This window comes from Ursus americanus, chromosome 17, assembly GCF_024610735.1.
Source record: "Ursus americanus isolate L20-20 chromosome 17, mUrsAme1.1.p, whole genome shotgun sequence".
Lineage (NCBI taxonomy): Eukaryota > Metazoa > Chordata > Mammalia > Carnivora > Ursidae > Ursus > Ursus americanus.
The window spans coordinates 38,633,523-38,658,673 of NC_142143.1; the positions used below are offsets into that span (position 1 = coordinate 38,633,523).

Below are 25,151 nucleotides of genomic sequence, written 5' to 3' on the forward strand. Positions count from 1 at the left end.
GATCCCAGGCAGTAATTAGTGCTCAAAGGAAAGTGTAACTCTAAGGAAGAAGACCGAGGTCATGACATTAAAAGAAGAAACAGATGGAAGAGTCATTTGAAAGGTACTCAGGTCTTTCAGGAATGGTGAGAAAGAAAAAAAAATATTTTGGATATTTTGCTGTGAAGTTTGCCTCATAATTTGGGAGTAATATCAGAGACCTGAGGAGATAAGAAATACTGCAGGCAAAAAAAAAAAAAAAAAAAAGCAAATAAGCAAATACTACCTTCTTTCCTATCCCCAACCTGGTCATTTACTAAGATGTTGCCTGACAGAATCGCAGGATTTCCAAGCTTCATGTTTCTCTCCAGAAACTTTTGCAGTTGGTCTTAACGCAGTACGGGAACATTTCAGAACTTAATTCATTAATGGTAAGAAAGCTTTTAACATATTATATGACCAAGATATATTCTCACTTGCCAAGCAGCATAGCTCCAGATCTTGGGTTTACCATCATGTCAGGTAAAAAGGAGACTAACACGCAATAAATATATTTTATTAATAAATTCCAAGTTTATCTTCTGCTGATTGATATCCTTAAGTTGAATTACAATTACGAAGACAGTGACCAATTATTTTCTATTGATAGAGCAATTATTTCAGGAATGGCATTGAAATGTTGGATAGCAATTATGATGAATTGGGGGGGAAGGGAGAGATGAAAGAATGGCATTAATTATGTATCTTGCATGTGGCAGGCAAAATGTCAGCACATACCTTTCATTTTCTTACTTAAGGTTACCTAAACATTAAAAATTAAGCATTATTATTCTCTATTTTGGAGATGAGGAAATTCGGATTTTGATGGGTTTTAAGACTACTCTAGTTGCAGAGATCGAAAGTGAATACGAACGGTCTGATTCTAAAGTTTATGCTCCTTTTAAATTACACTGCATTGTCTCTATGCCAAAAGCCAAGAACTGGAATTTGCAAACGAACAGGTTAATCTGCCACAGTTTTCACGGATGCTGGCAGAACACACGAGACTCCTGGATCAGAGACAGAGGATACTTTATTACTCATAGAAATAGAAATAGCCAGAATATCATAATTTTTCATGTATCAGTTCCTCAAGGCCCACCTCCCCCAAGGTGACATAAAGAAGCCCAGGTGACACGTGCTCACGCAGTGGGCTGTGTTACAGAAGAAGAGACCTCAGTTTTTTTAATAATCCAAATTTCTTATAATGGGTGATAAGTATAATTGCCTTTTGCCCCAGGGGGAGACGTCATTTCTATTACACTGAATAGTAAAAAGGCACTATCCCTATCATCCAAGGCCATTTGCTATGAAACATCCTTGAAAAGATTATCCACAAAAAAAGCCATCTGTGCTTCTGTTCACAAGATGCTGAGAAATGAGAGAGACCTGTGAAGAACTGTCTCCCATTACCAAATGAAGGGTCATGTTGTAATATTGCTTCACAAAGAATGTATAACAATTTGCAACTCCTTCTGAAGAGCTTATGTGTATAACTTGCCGAATAAATTCATCTGTACCTAGATACAATCATCTTTATAATATTAGTAATTTAATAATTAAGATGTAGAATTATTCTCAAGGTTGAATTGGCATTTGTTCTACTATAAAGTAATGATTTCTATGCAATTATATTTAATATTTGTATATCTTTCTGTGAAAATTGTTTATTACTTGCATGTTTCTCTCAGTATTTTAAAATGTATATTGTATATTTCTTTATCAAATATAGATATTAATTGTATGTAGTAAAATGGCTTTCCATTTTGTTTTATTTTCGTTTTACTATTTCTTATAAAACGAATTTAGAAGGTTTCTTTTGTTTTATTGTGGAAGGCTCCATCAACACTTTCACTATTTTTTCCTACTACCTCAAAAATATAAAAATTACCTCACAGGATTGGTAGTTATTAAATTTTAATTTCAGCTACTTTTTTAGAAAATTTAAGTTTATATTAAGTTGTTTCTATATAACCTGGATGTTGAATTATTAAAAGTAAAGACTTAAAATAAACATATGTTTTTCAAAGTACTTCTGTGTATATTACTTCAGTCAATCTCCAGAAAAATCCAGTAAAATATGTAGGATAGATGTTAGAGTCTTAGAAAGGCTATCACCTATCATTTTATCTTATCATCTATTTAATAGTTGAATTCCTGAAATGATATATTTATCCAACAATGCTCTAGCCTATTCTTGAATACCCCCAAATTAGGAATTCATTATTCTTGAGTGACTCATTCTATCTTGGCAAAGGACAACTCTTTTCCAAAAATCTCCTTTAAGTTAAAGCTAAATCTGTTTAACCCTTAGTTTCCTGTTTCTACTCTTGGGTCCATGTAGAGCAAGCTTAGCTTCTTATTCCTGTGACAATGAAGGAAAATGTTTTTGTCTCCCCTACATCTTCTGTCCCTTAGTGATCACCCTTAGTGCCATCAATCCTTCTTTTTATGTCTTTTCACCATGTGACTTACCATAAGCTTAAACATAGGAAAACCAAAATTCCAGTCATAAACTGACTAATGAAAATAGAGTTATTTTGCCCATGATGATTTCAGATATTGTACTTCTATAAATTTGGAAATTTCTGCTTAGATTTCAAAGTCTTTTTGGTCAATTTTTGGTTCTGAGCCATATCTCAATATCTCATTGTCCTTTTTTTTCACTGGTGAAAAGGGGTGATTTTAGGGGAAAAGGTGAAGTCCTGGATTTGATTTATTGGATTCAGTCCAAAAAACTGTCATGGCATTTCACATCTTGATATAAAAATACATTGCATTTGTAACTCTACATCTTGTATCACCACAAATTTTATGCATATACCTACCTAAGTCCCCTATGCGTGGGTACAATACTGGATCATAGAGGCCCTTCCAGCCTACGAGTAGATAACTCCTTTCTGACTAGCAATGGTTATAATTTGTTTTCTCACTTAGTAGGCTACCTCCTCTTTTTGCTGATACCCAAAGCTTAAACTTGACATTTTCATGATAAATCCTCTTAAATGTCTTGCTGTAGTCCGGATGTGCTAGCTTTTCCATATTTCCACTATCTACACTATCATAAGTACAAGGAAGTAATTACTTATAATACTCATAGCAACAAAGCCCACCATTAAAATGCTGAATCTTATTTTAGTCATATTGGCAATAATCCAGGCAATCGTCAGGAAATCAAAAAGATGGGGGCGCCTGGGTGGCACAGCGGTTAAGCGTCTGCCTTCGGCTCAGGGCGTGATCCCGGAGTTCTGGGATCGAGCCCCACATCAGGCTCCTCTGCTGGGAGCCTGCTTCTTCCTCTCCCACTCCCCCTGCTTGTGTTCCCTCTCTCACTGGCTGTCTCTCTCTCTGTCAAATAAATAAATAAATAAAATCTTTAAAAAAAAAAAAAAAGGAAATCAAAAAGATGGGGAAAAATCGAGCAGCAATGAGATATTCTAGATGCTGTAGTAACAGGTATGAGTCAGTTACTCAGAAATGTGCTATAGGTGCATTAAACAATAGCCAAACAAATTTGAAAAGCATCACTTCAGTTGTGCATAAAAAGGCAGGAGGCATTTTTCTATGTGCGTAGGTCAAGCTGTATCTAGAACATTAAGTTTTCTTTTCCTCTGTGATTATTTAAAATAGCCTTGCAAGTGCTAAGGCTATAATTTCTGAATATGTAAAGTTTCAGGAGGCCATAATTTAGCTACCGAAATCTAATTGATGAAATCATTTTGTAATATATAATTTAAGTTTCAATATCTCAAGCTTATATAAATCACAACTTTATTAGTTGGGAGTTAGTGGAACTGAGACTTTAAAATACATTGACTTTTAATTATACACACAACCAAAGGAACATTTTGACTCAAATGACTAGTTGATTAGTCAGTTCAAAAAGTAGTCAAGCTAATTTTGAGTTTACTGGACTTTTTTTTAAAGAAAATTGATTATTTAAATTAACTGGACATTTCATGCGAAAGAGTCTATTAAGTAAATAGCAAATATTTTTAATCACTATCTTTTAGAGATGGACAAATGAGAGTTAACAATTCGATCTAATATATATTTGTCCATTTATCTAATCTAATAACATTTCAAATTTTTTTCTAAGAATTCCTATCTCTAATTATTGTTATAGGATGGAACCACTGTTAGGACATATATATCATTCTGCAAAACGTGCAGCACTTACAGGGTGATGCAGGATATGATTTATTCTGTTTGGAATAATATCTTCTTGTAAATAAATTGCAAACAATTTCATTAGAAGGGTTTTTGAGAGTCTGGTTTTTTGGATTGATTATTTTAATAATCTTGCCATGTATTATAAAATTGTTTGTTACAGTGCTTATGGAATTTGAGCTGTAAGAATTGAACTAAATTAATTCTGACCCTGGCAATGTTATTAAATCATGTGAGACCTTGTCAATGTACTGTCTATGATGTCAGGATCAGATAGGCTTTTGAAGAAAATGCCCATTTAAACTAAATACAAAAAAACGTAGATGAGGATATCCATTGTAAGGAGATTTCAATAAAATTCTGTGCTTGAGTTTTAGTAGATGTTAAGAGAATATGGCAACCCAAGGGCTTTGTCTACAAAAGTAGAAAAATAGAACATAAGTTGGTTATAGTACCCTTCATTGGCTGGGGAAAGAGGTTTCTCTAGGACAAGAAGCCTCATAGCAAACAGATGGAAACCCCAGACCAAATTCACTCTGGTCATATCCTTCATTCATAGCATTTAAGAAATTTCAGGTATTCTCTACATTTCTATAGATAGAAATCCTCGGAGGCCAAAAAGATTTGAAAAACAAGTTTTGAGAAGTGGTCAAAAATAACCCCAACACTTTTACACATAGTATGGACAAAATCAACTCACCCTTTGGACTTCAGTTATCCAGCAGCATTGCTGGCTGCTCGCCACATAATTTTTAAGAATGGAAATATTGATATGCTAATATATGTTAATATTTCTTTTCTATGGAAAACTGCTAGTTGTTTCCTAACATCCTTTTCTCCTTCTTCCATAATAATAGGATTGTAGCTCAGCATGTGGCTACCCAGCTAGAGACAGTATTTCTCAGTCCCCTTGTAAGGTGTGGTCATATGACCAAAGTCACAACAATGGAATGTGCACTTAAAGGCAACCACCTTTTCACTGACTTTAAATGAAATTGATGCCATCCATTTGCTGGTTTTTTGTGTGTGGCGGGTTTTTAAATTTATTTTTTGTTGTTGTTGTTTAGTTTCAGGGGTTGAATTTAGTGATTCATCAGCTGCATCCAGTGTACATTGCATCAAGTGCCCTCCTTAATGCCCGTCACCCAATTACCCCATCCCCCCACCCACCTCCCCTCCAGCACCCCTCAGTTTGTTCCCTATATATAAAAGAGTCTCTTATGGTCGGCCTCCATCTCTGTTTTTATCTTATTTTTCCTTCCCTCCCCCTATGTTCATCTGTTTTATTTCTTAAATACTACGTATGAGTGAAATCATATATTTGTCTTTCTCTGACAAACTTATTTCGCTTAGTATAAAACACTCTAGTTCCATCCATGTCATTGCAAATGGCAAGATTTCATTCTTTTTGATGGCCAAGTAATATTTTATTGTGTGTATGTATGCATGTGTGTGTGTGTGTGTGTGTGTGTGTGTGTGTATACACATACATACTACATCTTCTTTATACATTCATTAGTCAATGGACATCTGGGCTCTTTCCATGTTTTGGCTATTGTGGACATTGCTGCTATAAACACTGGAGTGCATGTACCCCTTTGAATCACTATCTTTGTATCCTTTGGATAGATACCTAATAGTGCAATTGCTGGGTCATAGGGTAATTTTTATTTTTAACTTTTTGAGGAACGTCCGTAGTTTCCAGAGTGGCTACACCAGTTTGTATTCCCTCTAACAATGTAACAGTGTTCCCCTTTCTCCACATCCTCGCCAACATCTGTTGTTTCCTGAGTTGTTAATTTTAGCCATTCTGACGGGTGTGAGGTGGTTTCTCATTGTGGTTTTAGTTTGTATTTCCCTGATGATGAGTAACGTTGAACATTTTTTCATGTCTGTTGGCCATTTGTATGTTTTCTTTGAAGAAATGTCTATTCATGTCTTCTGCCCAGTTCTTGACTGGATTTTTTGATTTTTGGGTGTTGAGTTTGATAAGTCCTTTATAGATTTTGGATACCAGTCCTTTATCTGATAAGACATTTGCAAATATCTTCTCCCATTCCATAGGTTGTCTTTTAGTTTTGTTAACTGTTTCCTTTGCTGAAGCTTTTTATCTTGCTGAAGTCCCAATAGTTCATGTTTGCTTTCGTTTCCCTTGCCTCTGGAGACGTGTCTAGTAAAAAGTTGCTATGGCTGAGGTCAAAGACGTTGCTGCCTGTCTTCCTCAATTTCTTTCTTTACTCCTCTAGGATTTTGATGGATTCCTGTCTCACATTTAGGTCTTTCATACATTTTGAGTTTATTTTTGTGTGGTGTAAGAAAGTGGTCCAGTTTCATTCTTCTGCATGTGGCTGTCCAATTTTCCGAATATCATTTATTGAAGACACTTCTTTTTTCCATTGGATATTCTTTCCTGCTTTGTCAAAGATTAGTTGACCATATAGTTGAGGGTCTAGTTCTGGGTTCTCTTTTCTATTCCATGGATCTATGTGTCTGCTTTTGCGCCCGTACCATACCGTCTTGATAATAACAGCTTTGTAATATAGCTTAAAGTCTGGAATTGTGATGCCTCCAGTTTGGTTTTCTTTTTCTTTCTTTCTTTCTTTTTTTTTTTTTTTTAAAGATTTTATTTATTTATTTGACAGAGAGAGAGAGAGAGAGAGCGCACACAAGCAGGGGGAGTGGCAGACAGAGGGAGAGGGAGAAGCAGGCTCCCGGGGGAGCAAGCTCGGTTACAGGACCCCGGGATCATGACCTGAGCTGAAGGCAGACACTTAACCAACTAAGCCATCCAGGTGCCCCTGGTTTTCATTTTCAACATTACTCTATTTGGGGTCTTTTCTGGTTCCATACAAATTTTAGGATTATTTGTTTCAGCTCTGTGAAAAATGCTGGTGTTATTTTGATAGGAATTGTATTGAATGTGTAGATTGCTTTAGGTAGTATAGATATTTTAACGATATTTGTTCTTCCAATCCATGAGCACGGAATGTTTTCACATTTCTTGTGTCTTCCTCAATTTCTTTCATAAGTGTTCTGTAGTTTTCAGAGTACAGATCTTTTTACCTCTTTGGTTAGGTTTATTCCTAGGTATCTATGGTTTTTTGGTACAATTGTAAATAGGATCGATTCCTTGATTTCTCTTTCTGCTGCTTCATTTTTGGTGTATAGAAATGCAACAAACTTCCCTGCATTGATTTTATATCCTGTGACTTGACTGAATTCCTGTACCAGTTCTAGCAATTTTTTTGGTGGAGTCTTTCGGGTTTTCTACATAGAGTATCGTGTCATCTGTGAATCCGTTTGCTGTTTTTATCACCTTCTACAGATCGGTGGTGACCCAGCTTCAAACACACATACTACCTTTGAGGGTGGAGGGACAGAATGGAAGGAAAGGTTCCCTAATTTCTTCTCAAGCTGGTCTGCTTCATCTACCTGTGACTGGCTGGATTATTAAATTAAAAAAAAAATTGAATTACAGCATATTTGAATAGCTATATTTGAGGATCTCATTGATAAAGCAATTTGGCCTTTACTCTAAGGAGTACAACTATCCTCATCCTATATCAGTACAGCATCCTATACTGTGAAATTCTTAAAGGAAAGAAAAGGACTTATTTACCTAATCCAGAGCCTGACTACTAGTAGGTTTCAACAAATTATGTACTAAAAAAATGTACTGAATAGATAATAAATTCTCTCCACAGAGTAACCAGTTTTGGTAGTCCACCACAGTGTGACACACACAGAGACACACAAGCTTCATATATTTGAAGATAGCAATCACAGTACTCCTCTCCAGGCTAAATGCCAATTCTTTTAAACTTTCCATGCAAGACTGACTTTTCAGCCCTTTAATCATTATGTCACTGTCACTCTTCTACAAATTCGGTACAGTTTCTCAGCATTTCTTTAAAATGTGATGATCAAATATGCACATGAACTGTACAGTGAAGGCATTCAGATCATGTCACCCCAAAATATGCCGCTTTACACATTTACTACTGTGAGTTAAAAGCTCTTAAAAAACACCAACTATAAGAAAATCACTCTGACCTCCCTTCTTTTCCTTAAAAGCAGACAAAACTCCAGTATGAAAGCAAGAAGCAAAAGGACATTCTTACTAGGGACAAGGAGTTGAGACTGAGAAAATTTTATATGGACCTGGTTAAAATAATTCTTATCTGCCTTTAGCTTCACCACAATTATCTTTATTCGACCTAATATAAAAGCAAGTAGGTTTTGCCATTTCTTTGAGTCTTCATTCTTTATGAGGGTCCCCATGTCACGTGAAACTTAATATAATTGTGTGTGCTGTTCTCCTGTTAATCTGTTGTTTGTCAGCTTAATTCTCAGACACAGCCGAAAAACCCTAAGAGGATCCAGGTAAAAATTTGCTTCCTCTGCAACAGGAAGATTTTGACTAATGGAAATTAAAATGGAAAGATTCTTTTCCAAGTGCTACATGTGATATTCAAGCATATTTTGGTAGATTGGCAAGAACGGTTAGTTGTTCACCAGAGAACCACAATAATAACTATATTTACCTCAGGATCTAAAAAATGCTCTCCTCTTTCTCTAAGCTATTTCTTTGCTACTGTAAATTATTATCTTTACTATTAGTACCTACTTACTGATATTTCTTCTTCTTTTGAATTCCATTCTGTTTTGGGGGACTCCATCATTTTTATATCTACAAATGTAGTAATCAGATTTTGATTCATTTGACAGGTTATCGTAAAACTATCAGATAAGTTAGAGAATATCTCTGTGAATTATCACCTGAAATGTTAGTCAAGTTGATCCAGAGCCACTGAGAATTATCTGTGCTGTGATCTTGCTTGGTATCAACGTGTGAATGAACTCCATATAATAAAACTTGCTTTAATCAAATGGATTGTCTTTCTCTCACATAACAATAAGCCCAGGAAAGGAATGAGGGAATGGGTACTGTATATGTCATGTATTACACTGGGAGAGACCAGATTATAATTCCTAGATTATGGAGAAGAATTTCTCATTAAGAAGAAAAAACCCAAAAATCAGTAATTATCTCTTCTTTCCCACTAATCTGCATAACTGCGTCTTCACTAAGCATGCTACTACGTAACACTGAACTAGATTATAGCACAATGTTTGATCATCGATTTTGGTCCTTATGTAAAGCTATACTTTCTGAAATTCCTGGATTTACTCCTCATGAAAAACATTTCAGTATTTCTCCTTAACCAGCCCTCTGGGAATATGAGGCCCATGACACCAAGGAACATCAAGAAATAAATAAAACCGATGTTTTTAAACTATTTGGGCCCTCACTTCTGGAAAAAAAAAAAAATTCAAGTTGCTCTTCCTTCCCCAAGTTAAGTCTTGAGAAAAGAATGGAACTTAATGAGTGGACTTACTGAATCTCTGATCAGTTGTGTCTATTTAAATAGTTTAGAACAGCCCTATTTAATGTGGAGTACTTTCTGTATACAAGAATTTGGACATATACCCTTGATATTTGTTCGTTTGTTTTTTTGGGCAGGTGGTTTACATTCATCATTCTGGAGAGAACAATGAGCTTTTATGGTGCATATTTTCTATGTTTTAGTGTGTGGCTATTTAATCGGTTCCCAAATCTAATGGATTAAGGGAGAATCACAATACTTACTACATATTTGTCACTCAGGAGCCCTTTGACAATTTAATCAACCCTCAGGAGTCTCAGAACGAATGTTCTGGCCGTAGGGCAAGTATCACAGGAAAAGATCTTGACTTTGAGATTAGATATGCCTTGGATTGAATTCTCTACTGACTCTTGGGTGATCCTCATCAAGTCATTGGAACTTTCAGACCCTGTATCCGTATCTGGGAACAGAGCTTATGCTATCTCCCTGCAAGATAGGAATTACAATGCTCCCACTCCATCACAGCCAATCCTCATAATTCCTTCCCAGAATGCCTTACCCGAATTAGGATTTCACAGCAATTATTTCCAAAAACTTCATTGCAAGGAACTTAGTAAAAGACATTTTAGCATGCTCTGCACCTCTGAAAGTTGACAACCTTTGGAATGGTACACAAAGCCTATTATTTTCTTTCCTTCTGGTCTCCAGAATTATAGATCTGTAGGTAAACGGTGGCTTCTGGGGCGCCTGGGTGGCACAGCGGTTAAGCGTCTGCCTTCGGCTCAGGGCGTGATCCCAGCGTTATGGGATCGAGCCCCACATCGGGCTCTTCTGCTATGAGCCTGCTTCTTCCTCTCCCACTCCCCCTACTTGTGTTCCCTCTCTCGCTGGCTGTCTCTATCTCTGTCGAATAAATAAATAAAAAATCTTTAAAAAAAAAAAAAAACGGTGGCTTCTGTCATTTTTGAAATATGTATTATTTTGCTAAAATAATGCACTAAATGTTGAAACACTGACAGCTAAAAAGATACAAGCCCAGCACTTACTCATCGTAATTCCATTTGAATCTCTTTGCCTCAGGGATGTGCTTGTCTTCCACTTTGCCTCTTTGTTTACGGTGTTTTTCACATTCTCACTGCCTCCATATTTATTATATAAGCTTGTGTACTTTGGGTGTTTACTAAGTTTTGCCGTAAGAGATATTATTTCACAATTCTGTAAAGCTTCTACTGTAAGGATGATATACTTTATTCACATTATCTTGTGGCTATCTTTCAAAGTTTTTAATTTACGTTTTACTATAGGAATTTTAATGCCATTTTTCAAAACAAAACTATTCCTCCATATAATGGATTATATGCTGTTTTAAACTTACCCTTGGATGCACAGTTAAATAGCTACTTCTTAATGAAAACCACGTTTTAAATAATTAGCATGCAGTATTTCCCTTTTAACGCAGGTGCAATAATCAAGCAACAGAGAAGAAAATCTATGATCTTCCCCGTGAGAAACAAGGGCTAGGTCAAACTCTACCTGCAGGCAAAGGATGAGGCTGCGGGCTGAATATTTCTGGTTATGTGGGGAAGCCATTATGGCTCACAGACATGGTCCTCACTTGGCTTTTTCTCTGTGCAACTATTCTTATAAGGACCCAGTCATATTAGATTAGGGCCCCACCCTTATGATCTCATTTAAACTTAATTCTCCCTTTAAAGGCCCCCTATCTCCAAAAACAGTCACAACGAGGGTTAGGGCTTCAATGAATGAATTGCATGGGGGCGGGGGGTGGAGTCAGGCGAGAATCACAGAATTCAGTTCCTAACAACATCGGTGCTAGCCATAGTATAGGAAAATCTGTCTCCTTTCCAAGTCCTAACCCCAGCACTCTAACATAGCTTCATTGAAGGAACAAGAAATTTGTATTTCTGGGGTAACTAGTGATGCATGTTGCAGAGGAGGGTGGGGAAGTAAGAGTATAATTTGGTCCCATGCACACACACTACACTACATGAGAGAAACTCCTTTCCAATCAGGGCTGCAACAAAGGGATTATAAAAACCTACTTTATTAGTTATAGTAAGAAAGATCAGTTACAGGACACATATACGCATGCAACAAATATGCTCTGAGCGTGTATTTGTTGCATGCAGCACAGGATGCTAGCGACGGTGGACCCAGCTATAATTAAGTCAGACTCAATTTTTGTATTCATGGCACTTACATTCTAATAGCTCTTAAATATCTACCAATATTTTGAAGGTGGAAAAGAGAACATCATATTCTGTTTTCGAAAAAATGTGACAAAAGAGACTAAGGGGGTAAAGGATAATTCCTCCATGCTTTCACTTCCTCACCTGAAGTGTGAGGAGTTCAGATTAGAAGACTTCAAGGACTCTGGCTAGTTCCATGATTCTATTCTATCACACCCGCAGTGACATCTGTGACCTCCAGAGCCAACACTAAATCTTCTCAGATGCCGCCACTGCTCCGCATTTATCTCCAAGGGCCTGGTGCGTGTTGACTGATGGAAATGAGGTGGCTCTGAACAACTCACAAAGCAGAGACAAAGGAGCCTCGGTTGCACAGCCACATCCAGCAGAGTAGGAGAGGAAGAGCTGAAGGCAAATGAACCCCAACAATGTTTGCCTCGCTCCTCAGCCATCCTGCGGGTTCATCCTAAGGAGAGAGGGCAGACCTCGGGAGCACAGTGCAGCCCCATCACAGTACAGACACCTGCAGCACTGACTCAGAGGCCCCCTGACAGGGTCCGGAGATGGGCGCAATTCCCACGCATGTCCCCCATCTTCCCGATGATCTGAAGTTCACAAGATTTCTGTTCTTGGTTGTACTGGGAAGCAGAATGTGAGCACAAGCCTCTCTTGATATTCTCTCTGAGTTTGATTTCCGTCCTTTTGTGACAGGCCTCTGAGTTCCTCCGCAAGGAGGTGCTGAGAAGACAAAAGCCTACGTCTGGAGCCCTGAACGTGTATCTAAATCATTCCTGAAAGACTTTTAAAAGAGGACCTTTCTCTTTGCTTTTCTATCACTGGTTCACTTTCTTCCTTCAAAAGCAGAACCTTTGCAGTAGCATTTGTAGACCTCCCCCCACCTCATTCCTTTATTTGCAATTCTAGGGCAGTGGTTCTCAAATCTGAACTTGAATCAGAATCGCCTGGAAGGTTTTTAAAGCACAGATTGCTGGGCCCCACCCCCAGAGTTTCTGATTCTGAAGACCCGTCCGAGAATTTGCAATTCTATCAAGTACCAAGTGCTGCTTCTCCTGCTGCCGTGGGGAACACAATTCCAGAGCCCAACTGCCTTAGGGTATCACCAAGAACCAAGTTTTGTATTATTTTCCACAGTCTTCAGTATATTTTTAATGGCAAACTATTTTACTGCCTCCCAAATATGATAATTTTTGCTACAGTATAAATTTTGAAAGCCTGAAATTTTCTGCTTCATGTGAAAACTAGACCTGTTGGCCTGCTTGCCTCAATCCTTGAATTATACAAAATAACAGGATATCCGAACAGACATCTGAGACGAGCCTTGATGAGGTAATGTCCCATCCATTCAGTTATTTGCGTAGGAGTATCAATCCAAGGGAGAGAAGACAGTTCCTCCCCCCATCTTCTTTCCTTTCCTGTAGAAGCGAATCTTCTGTTTGTTTTCTCCCCCATAACACCATCTTGAACACTTATTAAAAAGTACATTGAGATAATTAAATTCAGGACCTAAAAGAAAGAGAAAGGCCAGTTCTTCCAAGGGAAACTGTCCCCCAGATTCCCTGTTCATTATTATCAAGTCAACCTTAGACTCTGATACAGTGGACAACACTTAAAAAAAAAAAACACTTAAAAAATGAGGATATTAGACAGGTTATTTAACCTCTCAAAGCCTCAATTCCTAAAGCAAGAGTAATGGAATTTGCCTCCTCATATTTATATAGGGAATAAATCTCTTAACATCCCCATCGCTGAGCCATGAAATTCTACTGATTGCTTTTTCTCTTTCCTCTCTTCCTCCTCCTACTTCTGATCATCCTAATATTTCATTAAAAATAAAGATTAAAAACAGATATAATGGGGGAAACACTACACTTTACCATACTTGTATGTCTTATCTTGGAGTAGAGTATAATTGTTATGAAGTTAAGATCTCTGTTGATTAAGCATTGTTTCACACTGTTAGCTTTCTAAGTTGACTTTAATTCATTTCCTATTTGTATTTATTAGTGTTTAAATTAGATGTCACTCCATTAGAAAAATCCTCTCTTCCTTTGCATCTTAGTCAATCCCTTTCCCAGAGCTTAATGCTTCCTTAAATTATTGTTAAAACCTTGAGCAGGGCAGAAAATGCTTAACACGTTAATTTCCATGTTCCTTTCCATCTTCTCTTCATTTATATTAGAAAATATAGTTGAGAATTTCCAGGGTTTGATAGAGGGATATGGCAATAATACACATTTTTGAGCACTAATTTTTTTTTTTAAGATTTTATTTATTTATTCGACAGAGAGAGAGACAGCCAGCGAGAGAGGGAACACAAGCAGGGGGAGTGGGAGAGGAAGAAGCAGGCTCATAGCGGAGGAGCCTGATGTGGGGCTCGATCCCATAATGCTGGGATCACGCCCTGAGCCGAAGGCAGACGCCTAACCGCTGTGCCACCCAGGCGCCCCTAAGCACTTATTACATGACAACCATTGTTCTGTTTGCTCCTGCCTCCTTTAATTTTCACAGTTCTTTGAGGTATTATAACCATTTCAATGAAAACGTGTAAAATGAGACACAAATAACTCAGATGACAGACAAATCTCTAAACACATTTCAGAGTCAGAATTTTAATCCTATCTGATTCCAAAGATCATAAGTTTAATTATAACACAGACGCCTGTGTAAACTTAGAATAGTTTTGGATTATCAATACAATTTCCAACTCTTATGTAACAGAACAATTCCACAAGAATTGGGTCATTGGTAAAAATGTGTTTTTTACTTTCTGCTACCAAAGAAAGTATAATAGTGACATATTCTCATTATATTCTGACATTTTAACCATCTTTACTCTTTTCTCAAATTTTTCTCCACCTTTAGCCATCAGTCTCTATGCTCTATACACATAATCAGAAATAGGTAGTTAGAAAGAGTTAATTTTATCAGCTACCACATATTAAAGTCTAGTCTTTGTCACTACATTTTTACATATCAGATAGCAATAAAGGATGAAGCCAGAAGAGCTTACAGCTTTGTCCAGCCTTTTAAACCACTGCAGTTACAGTGCTAGCTTGGTCTCCTGATGTGAAAGCAAATGTGCATAAGCAATCTATGTCTTCTAAGTCAATTATTTCATCTGATGCTTGGGAAATTATATTTGTTGCTATTAAGACAAGCCCCCAAACTCCTATTTTTTATGACCAGAATCTCTCAACATCTTTCGACCTAAAAATGTTAGAAAGAAACAAACTTACCAGTTACGATTCAGTCAGACTGCTATGATTTTTAGGAGGATGGCAGGTGCTGGCTATAATGTATATTGATAATCGCAAGGGGACAAAATACACAGATCACTAAAAACAGTAGAGATTACATTTGTCAGTCATCTTTTTTCTATATATTCCATTTGATTGACATTCCTCTATGCTATGATCAGTTCTTAAACTAGAATTTTCCAGAGCAAAGGCCAGAAGTTGCAAGAGCTTTGGCTACAAGAAAACAACAACAGGGGTGCCTGGGTGGCACAGTCAGTTAAGGGAATGACTCTTGGTTTTGGCTCAGATCATGATCTCAGGGTCGGGAGATCAAGCCCCATGTCGGACTCCATGCTCAGCACAGAGTCTGCTTAAGACTCCCTCTTCCTCTACAACCCCCCCAAAATAAATGAAGAAATCTTTAAGGAAATAAAAATAAAAAAACAAACAACAATCAAACAAAAACAAACACAATTCAGAGGTTTTAAGAGACACAATATTTTACCGGGAAGAAAAGACATTTCACCCACATAAAATCTGGGATTGATAGTGAGGGCGAAGCGGGGAAGGCAGAAGGGAGGATATACATGAGAAGCAAGAGCCACTGATGCTGAAGTTGGTGTGTTCGGAACAGGAGGAGGCACAGAGCCAAGGGAGGCTGTTTACGGAAGGAAAGAGAAATAATTCAAAGTTACTGAGATGGCTTCCTCAATTTCCAAGCAGCTGGCTCTCTCCCAGGTCCCCACACAGGCTGAGATGGGGGTGGGGGTGGGAGGAGGGATGCCAGTGAAGCAACAGCCATCGCAGATTTAAGTAGCACGTATTCACCACATCTTCAGGAACCATCGTGTATTCCATCCCCTGATCCTCTGTGGATCAGTTTCCCGTGGCTGCTGCAGCAAATTACCACAAACGTTGTGTCATCGAACAAGACAGAAAGGTATCGCCTCATGGTGATGGAGGCTGGGAGTCTGAAATCAAGGTATCAGCAGGACTGGGTTCCCTCCAAAGACTCTATCTAGCAAAGATTCCCAGTTCCTAGCCTCTTGCAGTTTCTGGTGGCACTTGGCATTTCTAGACTTGTGGCTGCATCACCCCAGTCTCTGCCTAGGTGTCACATCACTTTTTGTTTCATTAGCTTCTCTCAAATCTCCCTCTTTCTCTTCTATAGACACTTATCATTGGATTTAGGGCTCACCAGGATAATCTGGGATGATCTCATCTCAAGATCATCACCTTAATCACATCTGCAAAAATCCTTTTTCCAAATAAGGTAACATTAACAGGTTCCAAGGGTTTGACAAATGTGTACCTTTTGGGCAATGGACGGGGAGTGCCATTCAACCAACTTCACCTTGATTGAATATTTCTCATAAATTCAGTCTCTGACGAAGTGAAACCGTCTTTTTTCCTGGGGATAATTTCCCTCCTTTGGATGAGTTTGAGCTTAGTCTTCCCTTAGTGCAAGTGTGTGGCGGAGAGAGAACAAAGAGAATGGAGTTCAGCCATTCTTTACAAAGATTGGACTTTTTCTCCAGCCCATATAAAATCCTGGATCTTTGAAAAACGTTCTAGGGATGGCTTCTTAATATTATGATACTTACTACCAACAAAAATACATGAAGAAGAAAAAAAAAACACCCTTTCCATCACCAAAAGCAATTTTCTTAGGACAAGCCACAAGTTTAGAGCAAATCCTCACTCTTTCAGGCCACCAGGGGTCTACCAAATGACTGTAATAGTCATAAATTCCAGGTTTGAACAATCTAAGAGAGAAATTTCTAATCTGCACCCAGGACCCGAGTAAATCCTGCCCTTGAACATCTGGCTTCAGTGATATTAAAGTGTTACTGTCTATGTTTCCACAATAGGCATCCTCACCAGGGATGCTAGAAGCTTAGTCAGTTCGCTAATAATACTGCAAGTGAAGGACTAATTCTTGGTGACCAAACCAAGGGTTGCTTCTCTACCCTTATTTAATTGATTACATAAGAATGAGATCGTGGGCTTCCGGAATACGATACCTTTTCTCTCCCAAAGCATATGGCTAAGGACTTCAGAAGGAGTTCTGAATATTAATTACAATTAGACCCACTAATTGAGTTTTTAAAATCAAGTGATAAATAACAGAATGGACCTTACAAAAGTTATCCTGTTTCTTGGCAAAGTAGCAGTAGGTAAAAGGACATAAGAACTCCAAGATTTTAACTATTGTCATCCATGTCATACCCGGGAAGAAGCAGAAAATAAAAATCAAACAACAAAAATAGTGACGTGATAAAAACACCGGAGATCGGTTTCGAACCCCCACCGCATGTCTTGCACCTTGTCTTTCTCATCACCACGGACGCACACACTGAGACGAGTCCCTGGCGATAGAAAAATGAAACTGCACGTTGCAGAGTTTCATTCCCAATGTAGTTGTTTTTTTAATCTGCAGATGCCTTCCCTCTTAATTCAGTATTAATAACATCCCAGAGCACCTCTCTACTTCACATTCGCTCAATAACCTTCATCTGTATGCCTCTTTAAAGACAAAGCTAACTTACAACAACAATTTGCTTCACTGGAGGGAATAATACAATGCACATTGATGTGGGGAATTTCCATCCCTAACTCTAAGGGGTTAACAATTGCAAAGACAACAACAAATAGCTCTCTCGCTTTGGTCTCTCTCTCTCCTCCTTCCATCCTCCCTTGCTCTCTCCCTCTCACCCGTTGTGGTTCCCACTACCCTGGTTCTCTGTTCCCAGCTTCCAAATGAGGACCCAGCTGTCAGCATTGTGCCGCAGTGGGAGTGGTGTCAAGGACGTTTTGCTAGACAATGAACAGGACCATTGATCGTTGTTTAACTTCACTGTTTACAGAGAATCTCTGGGCAAGAGAAGAGTCTTTGCCAGGCAGAAAGAATCAGGAGTGCTGCGTGGTTCTGGCTTTCTGAAACAATGCATTAAGCTTATTAAGTTCAGAATATTCAGCACATTAAAGTAGCTGTTTGCTTTTTGTCATTTTTGTCTCAGTGAAGAAATATATATACTTACAGCTAAAAACATAAATCCAGAGTGTCTGTATAGCAAATATGGGGAGCAGAATCTTTACCCCCACAGTTCTCTACTGATGCAATGTGACAAAAAAAACAAAACACTCAAGCATAACCATTTTAGTCTGATAACTGTGCATTTTGTAGACAAAAAGAACAAAAGTAAAGAACACTCAAATTACCATTTGCAAAATAGCCATGAATTTTTAGCATACAGCATGAACCACGGAAGCGATACAAGTTGTTCTTTAAAAGCTTTGGATAAGCTTTTAAAGTTATGGATCCGCAACACAAACAAATTTAAACCTAAGAAGACATCCTGTTGCCATGGCGACATGATACACTAGCTCTCTGTCATCATGGATCGTGGGCTTCTGGAATATGATCACACCCTGTACTTCAGCATTCTATGATAACAATGTGCTGCTTTTAAATCTTATTAATTTATTACTCAGATGTTTGTTTTTAGTCTTAAAAAAATAGAATGTCACAAATCATCTAGTATAAACAAGTATCACATATTATTTCTTTCAAAATGATTTATCTGATGCTGTGACCTTAACCACAAAATCTTTAAATTAGACAAATAAAGCCCATTGTTCAAAAATGATAAGTGTCACTTGTCAGAATCACTAGTTTTTAATGCTTCCATGACAAGCCATTTACTCATCTGAAACCTCATAGATATTTATTGTGATATATTATTCATTACACAATAATGTCTACAAACACGCTTTTTAAAAAAGAGAGAGGAACAGAGGACAGGCCCTAACTTGTCACAAACACCCTGAGTCAAAAAGAATCTCTTTTGAAGCATGAAACAAAAAGGGTACAAAGGTTTTTCTTTCTGCCAAGGCAGATGGCAGCCTACCACAAGTCCCTCACTTTCTTCCCCAGATTTTCCTTGCCTTGTCCTTATCTTATTGCTTTGGAAGTGATAAGAAATGAAAAGGTAAACTGCATTACATTTTTCATTCTCCCAGTAAACACAGAACAAGCATTTTTATTTTTTTAGTAGAAAAAAAGATCAGAGAAAAATAAGCTCAGCCTAGAGAGGAAGGCAAATGTGAGAAAAATAATTATATTACAATTTACTTAAAGGCTGTAGTCCTGAAACATAAAAGATTCCATAAAATCACAAAGGAGTGTAGGACTCAAAGAGCCTCTTGGCACAGATAAAACTCCAGAGGAGAGGTTATGTTTCAGGCAAGCAATTTTCCAGGCAATGAGGGATGAAAAGGAGAGGCACTATTTCAAGCAAAGGACATGTACAAAGACACAAAACCTGGGGATTCAGACCCTATTTTGGGAATCCTACCAGGTCTGTATTCCTAGAGTGAGGTGCAGATGGGAAAACAGTATTAAAAATGTTTACCATAATATGGAATCCATACTTTGTCCTATAAAGTACAGGAACCCATCAAAAAATAACAAGGCATGGGAACGCAAAGTCAAAGTGTTTTAGAAGGATGACTGTAACAGAATGGTGGAGGATGCATTTGGGTTGAGGTGAGGTTGAAGGCAGGAGGCTACTTTCACCGTCCAAGTGAGACAGACTTGAACAAATACAGTGTCTATAAAGGGATTTGGGAAATCTTTGAATGTAACATCAACAAACCTTGGTAATCTAGCGAATATAGAAGCTAAAGAGGAGGAACTATTTGTGGCATGAGTGATTGGGTGAATGTTGTTACAGTTTTCCACAATGAGAAATACAATTCAGGAGACAGACATGGACAGATGGATTAGTGAATTACAGAGAACCCCAACCAGTAAGACTATAAGAAGTGAAGAGAGAATATCAAATCCTAATGATGCTTGTACAGAAGTAGACAAAGAAAAAAGATAGCCAGAAATTGGTAGCCTTTCTTCAACAAAGGCATTACAAGAAGAGAGCCTGCCACATTGAAATATATTTAAATACTTCTATGTGATAAAGATACCCATTAATATGAAAAAGGTATATATATCCTATTTGACACTTTACGGTACATCCTTGTACAATGTATAAGCATAATTTGATCTCTGCCACAAATCTGTGTGACTGGATTAGGTATTATTCCTCTTGTTTTATGGAAGAGAAAACCAAAGGTCAGAGAGGTTAGCTAACTCCCCCAGGTTACACAGTTGGTAATCCAGGACTGCGAAATCCATATTCTCCAGATACTTCATTAGATAATCGAGTTATGCCTGAACTGCACATAAAGGTTTATTTCATGAAAGTATAGAGAAAATTATTTCATTAACTAAAACCATTCTACATCTTCTCAAGTATAGAAGTGATGTAAATAACAAAACAAAGAGTATTTGGAGATAATTGTCCTCAGTAGGACTCTAAGCTCATTTTTACCCTGAATTTGTGACACTGAGATATGACGGTTATAAAGAGAAAGAAAGAAAAACAGAAGAAAATGTCATAACATTTTCTGAAGAAGGTATTTTTACTCACGTCAGAGAATCGATGTAATTTTTACTCTCAAGTGAATACTGCCAGTCTCGCGGTGATAATTATTATCCATTACCTGTTTCGGATACACAAACAGGATACTCAGTTTTAGATTCACTAAGTAATGTGGCAACCTATTAACTGAACCAAAGAAAATAATCAATAGAAAGGATAACATTATTCCAAGGATTACCTTAGAAACGTAGCACACCTAGGTCTCTTGTATAGATGTTAAAGGGTAAATGGTAAAATGCTTGGGAAATCTGCCTCATCCCAAAAAAGTGGCACCAAAAACAATGAAAACATCCAATTAAGGACTAAAACTAAAGCCCCGCTTGCACAAACACCTTTCAGAACACTAACAGATTCTATAAGAGTCATCGAGAAGTCAGCAAGGATCACAGGAGCCGTCCTTATCCTAGTGTGGTCACAGAGAATAGCTCCCTCTTATTAATCTCTGTAAAAATGAAAATTAGTACTCGTGGAGCTTAACCAGCATTTTATGTCACTTTACAATTTCCTTCTTTTATTTCAGTCTAAATATCTTTTTTTGTGTGTTAGGTGAGCAGATACTGTTTCCACCACTTAAGGATGAGGAATTGTTGCCTCAGGGAGGTTACTCATATTTGCCCAGTTTTATCAGAAAGAGAAGGAAGAAAGCCAGAATGTGAATTCATGTGTTCTCCTAAGTTTGTATATCAGATCACGATACCACTCTATGCTTTTTTCTATAACCTTCTACTCTAACACTCCCATGGTAAAGCCCATGAAATAATCTTTTACCAGATTGGAAGAAATCACATCATATTGAGATGTCAACTGTCTCATGGCAATTATGCTTTATTATGAGATTACTCATCTGCTGCATGGGCAGCTAATTCCTTTTTCTCCTCTAAACATAAAGTATGTTTACAAATAGCCAAGGGTGTGTCCTAGGTTGCATTAAACCCCTAGTGTGTTACCGCAGGACATACAGACTGCATTTTAATTATACACAGTGATTTCATAACTCAGTCCCATGGCAAATCATTATAATAAACACTTCAAAAGAAGCCTTATTTCTTTATGCATAATGCAAGTATCAAATACAATGACCTTTCTCATATTTGCACATTAGTAATTTTATTTTAGTAAGGGTAATGAATTCCTTTGCTTCTCGATTTGATCTTTGTTTTTGTAAAATATTAATCATCTGGTATTCAGAGTCCTTTACAAGTCAAATTTTAAAGTCTCTTTGCTATAACCAAAAATATAAACACAGAATTCTCAGATAATAATTATGGATTTCCTAAGCCTCTTAACAGTATTTCAAGTTGGCCAGCTAAAACATGCCTGCAAACAGAAAAGAAAGTCCCCAAAGCTTTAATCCTGGGACATTCTCAGGGAATGAAGCAGTTCTGCAAAGTGTATTGGGCTTCTTTGGAGAGTCCTACGGATTTGTGCCTCGTGCCATCAGTATTAGGCTTCCAGAGTGAGGCAATTATTTAAGTTACTGATCAAATTAGGTTTGGGATGCATTTATGAGGTGCGTGTATGGATGTTTCTACCCATAAGTCTCCCAGAAATTGATAAGACCTGAGTTTAAGCACTGTCAACAAGTGTATTGACCAAAAATATATTCATACACCATAATTATTATATTTTAACAATACTTATGTAATTATCACAGTTATAGTTAATTTTATTCTTTTCTTCAACAGTTTTTTAAGCACCTACTACGTGCCAATCACTCTGCTGGCTGCTGGAAATACAAGGAAGCGGATCATAGCCTGTTCTCAAGGAAGTAACATCATCTGCATCATCATCATTATCATCATAGCAAGTTCTTATCATTATTAAACATATCTCTACATGAATGTAATTTTTAGAAAAATGATTCCATATTGAAAAACAATTTTCCTACAAATAAACTGAAGTATCTCCTCTTGAATTTTCAGAATTTTGGAGCCAGAAGAGTGTGTCTGTCTATTTGCATCCCACCCCTGTGAAGATTTATACTGCTCAATCAACACTTCAGGGGAAGAGGTCAGTCCCTAAGGCCCTATATTAAAAAAAAAAAAAAAAAAAAAGAAAGAAATCCTGGGCATGCTCCTAAATGCAACATCACCACCAATTCTAAGAGCCTGGGAGACGAGCGATACAGGGAAAGAGAAACATAAAGGAAAATGGCTGGACAATTTGAAGCAAGAAGGACAGGGAAACACAGAGCTAGAGAGAGAAAAGATAAAGAATAAGAGGAAAGAAAAGGTGGTAAGAGGGATCACAAAGACTGTGAGGGAAAGAGATCACTGATTTATTAGGAGGTAGAAAGATAAGCAGGCAGTATTCTTGTCAGTGGCACCAACACGTTAGTTTGTCACTTCACAGGCCACTAGTAAGTTGTGAGACACAATGCCATTATTCTGCCGACACTACATTTTCCATACTTGAAATACAATCTTCGCATAACTACTATTCCAACTATAGTTACTCCTAAACCATTTCATGAAAAATTTAATAATAACAGCGCTGAGTTGTTTGTAGGTCCAGTCAACCAACATGCTAAATGCCTAAGATACATTATCTGTTCTTAATAAGCAAATCTCCACGAGGTACACACACAATTATCACACGCTATTATGCAGCTTTCTGCTAAAGAAATTGTAAAACACAGGGCTTAACTCATCATGTTCCTTTCCATTTGGCCCTCCAGGGTCTCCCAAAAACTGACATAAATGCTAGAGTCTAAAAGTAGAGTTCAGGTAATTAACTGTAATCTTGCATAAGGTATTTTCCCTCTTGAAGCCTTAATTCTTCATATTTAAAATAAATATAATAAAAGTGAGTGTATCAGTATCATTGTTGGAATTAAATAAGATAATCCATATAAAATTATTTGATTTATAGTTGGAACAAAATAAACAATAAATAAATTTAAAGTTATTATCCTTACCATCATCATTTGTGTTAGCTGATTAGAAACCAATATTTTTTTAAAGGCTTTATTTATTTATGAGAGAGAGAGAGAGCACAGCAGGGTGAAGGACAGACAGAGAAGCCAACTCCCTGCTGAGCAAGGAGCCCGACGCGGGACTCAATCCCAGGACTCCGGTATCATGATCTGAGCTGAAGGCCGACGCTTACGTGAGCCACCCAGGCGCCCCTGATTGGAAACCAATACTGAGCATCAAGATCGTAGGATTTCCACCCATGGTTAACTGACCAATATTTGATAATACATCAGGGTGGATATTGGCTTAAAAATAAAAGGCTACTGTTTCATATCAATTATGGATTTCTGAAAAAGCTTCTTTAACAGTATCCAGGATATAAGCCCTCAACAAACAGCACTGAGTTTAATGCAATTAGGTGGAAATACGCGAATACTGTTACTATCTAGCATTACTGGAAACAGCTGAGGGCCTCTGCGTTCTGGCATGTGCCCTCGTGCCCTTGGGTTCTGAAAAGTGTTGTAAGTAACACCACAGTGTTACAACTCCTGCCCTAGACCACAAGGACCAGTACATGGTTCCCTTGCTAATGCCTATCATGCAGGTTGTGAGTAGAAGAATATTTTTGCAAGAGTAAATAATGTCCCCCTTGTTAATTTCCTCCTTTGCCCTCTGCTCAGCTCTTGCTCTTCCTTCGCGCTTTGCCTCCCCCCGCGGCCCTTCTGTTCCTGTGGCTGGGTTGTTCAGTACTTACTAAGCGAGTGGAAAGCAAAGCAAAAGAGAAGTCCCTTAGCTGAGATTTGAAAAAGCTTAGTAGTCATTTTAGAGAAAAGGAGAGAATTTAAAGCATAAACAAATTCTTGAAGAAAGTCAGGTGGAAGAGAATAGGCATGACCCAGAATTAAGAGTAACAAATGAAAGAAGACCGTCAGATCAAGCCTGATGTGGTCAGATAAACAGGAATAAAGCACGTTTTGAAAGAGATTTGTGTGGACCAGACCGGTCAATTAAGCGGATACCTGCAGACTCAGACAACATGCAAGACCGTTGGCCCTCCCTCCTCAGGAATTGTCCTAGTCCCTTCAGACTGCTGGAACAAAAATACCATAGACTGGTGACTGTTAAACAACAGAAATTTCTTACATTTCTGGAGGCCGGTGAGTCCGAGATCAACGTGCAGTCCGATTCAGCGTCTGGGGAGAGTCGGCTTCCTGGTTCACTGAGGGCTGTTATCTCACTGTGTCCTCTCACAAAAAGAGCAAGTGGCTCTCTGGGGTCTCTATTTTTAATTACTTTTTTTTAATGGGCCCCGGCAGCCGGGTGTGGCCCCCAAAAGCCCCTGTTTGTGACAGGACCTGTTTCTCCCCGGCCCAGACCCAGGACGGACCCCACGGAGCCTGAACGCTGAGTCAGCGGCACGCACCTGTGACCGTTTACGCCCGCACACCTGCCCTCACTCAAGCCCTCCTGGCCTGTCGCAGAGGGCCTGCCCTAGCTAACCAGCTCATATTCCTGGAGCCAGAGCTTTCCAGAACTGCGCCACTGATGAGGAGGCTGAAATGGTGGTTGCCATCAGATTCCTTCTGGCGCTCCTGTCCTTATGGTCCTTGGGGCCTGTCTCGGAATCATGATTTCCAGTTCTCTCCTCTGGGGTCTGTTTATAAAACCACTAATCCTATTCATGGGAGTAACA

The 25,151-nt window shown here is 38.1% G+C and overlaps 1 long non-coding RNA gene across 1 annotated transcript in view; it reads right to left on the reverse strand.

Moving 5' to 3' along the window:
• Positions 1 to 24,828, reverse strand: part of LOC148108665 (uncharacterized) — a 67,538-nt gene extending 42,710 nt beyond the window's left edge. Inside the window, exons 1-2 of the long non-coding RNA XR_015727230.1 lie at positions 24,602 to 24,828; positions 20,532 to 20,604 (exon numbers count right to left, since the gene is read on the reverse strand). This is a non-coding gene — a long non-coding RNA (uncharacterized LOC148108665). The remainder of the gene's footprint in view (positions 1 to 20,531; positions 20,605 to 24,601) is intronic.
• Between the last annotated feature and the right edge of the window lie 323 nt (positions 24,829 to 25,151).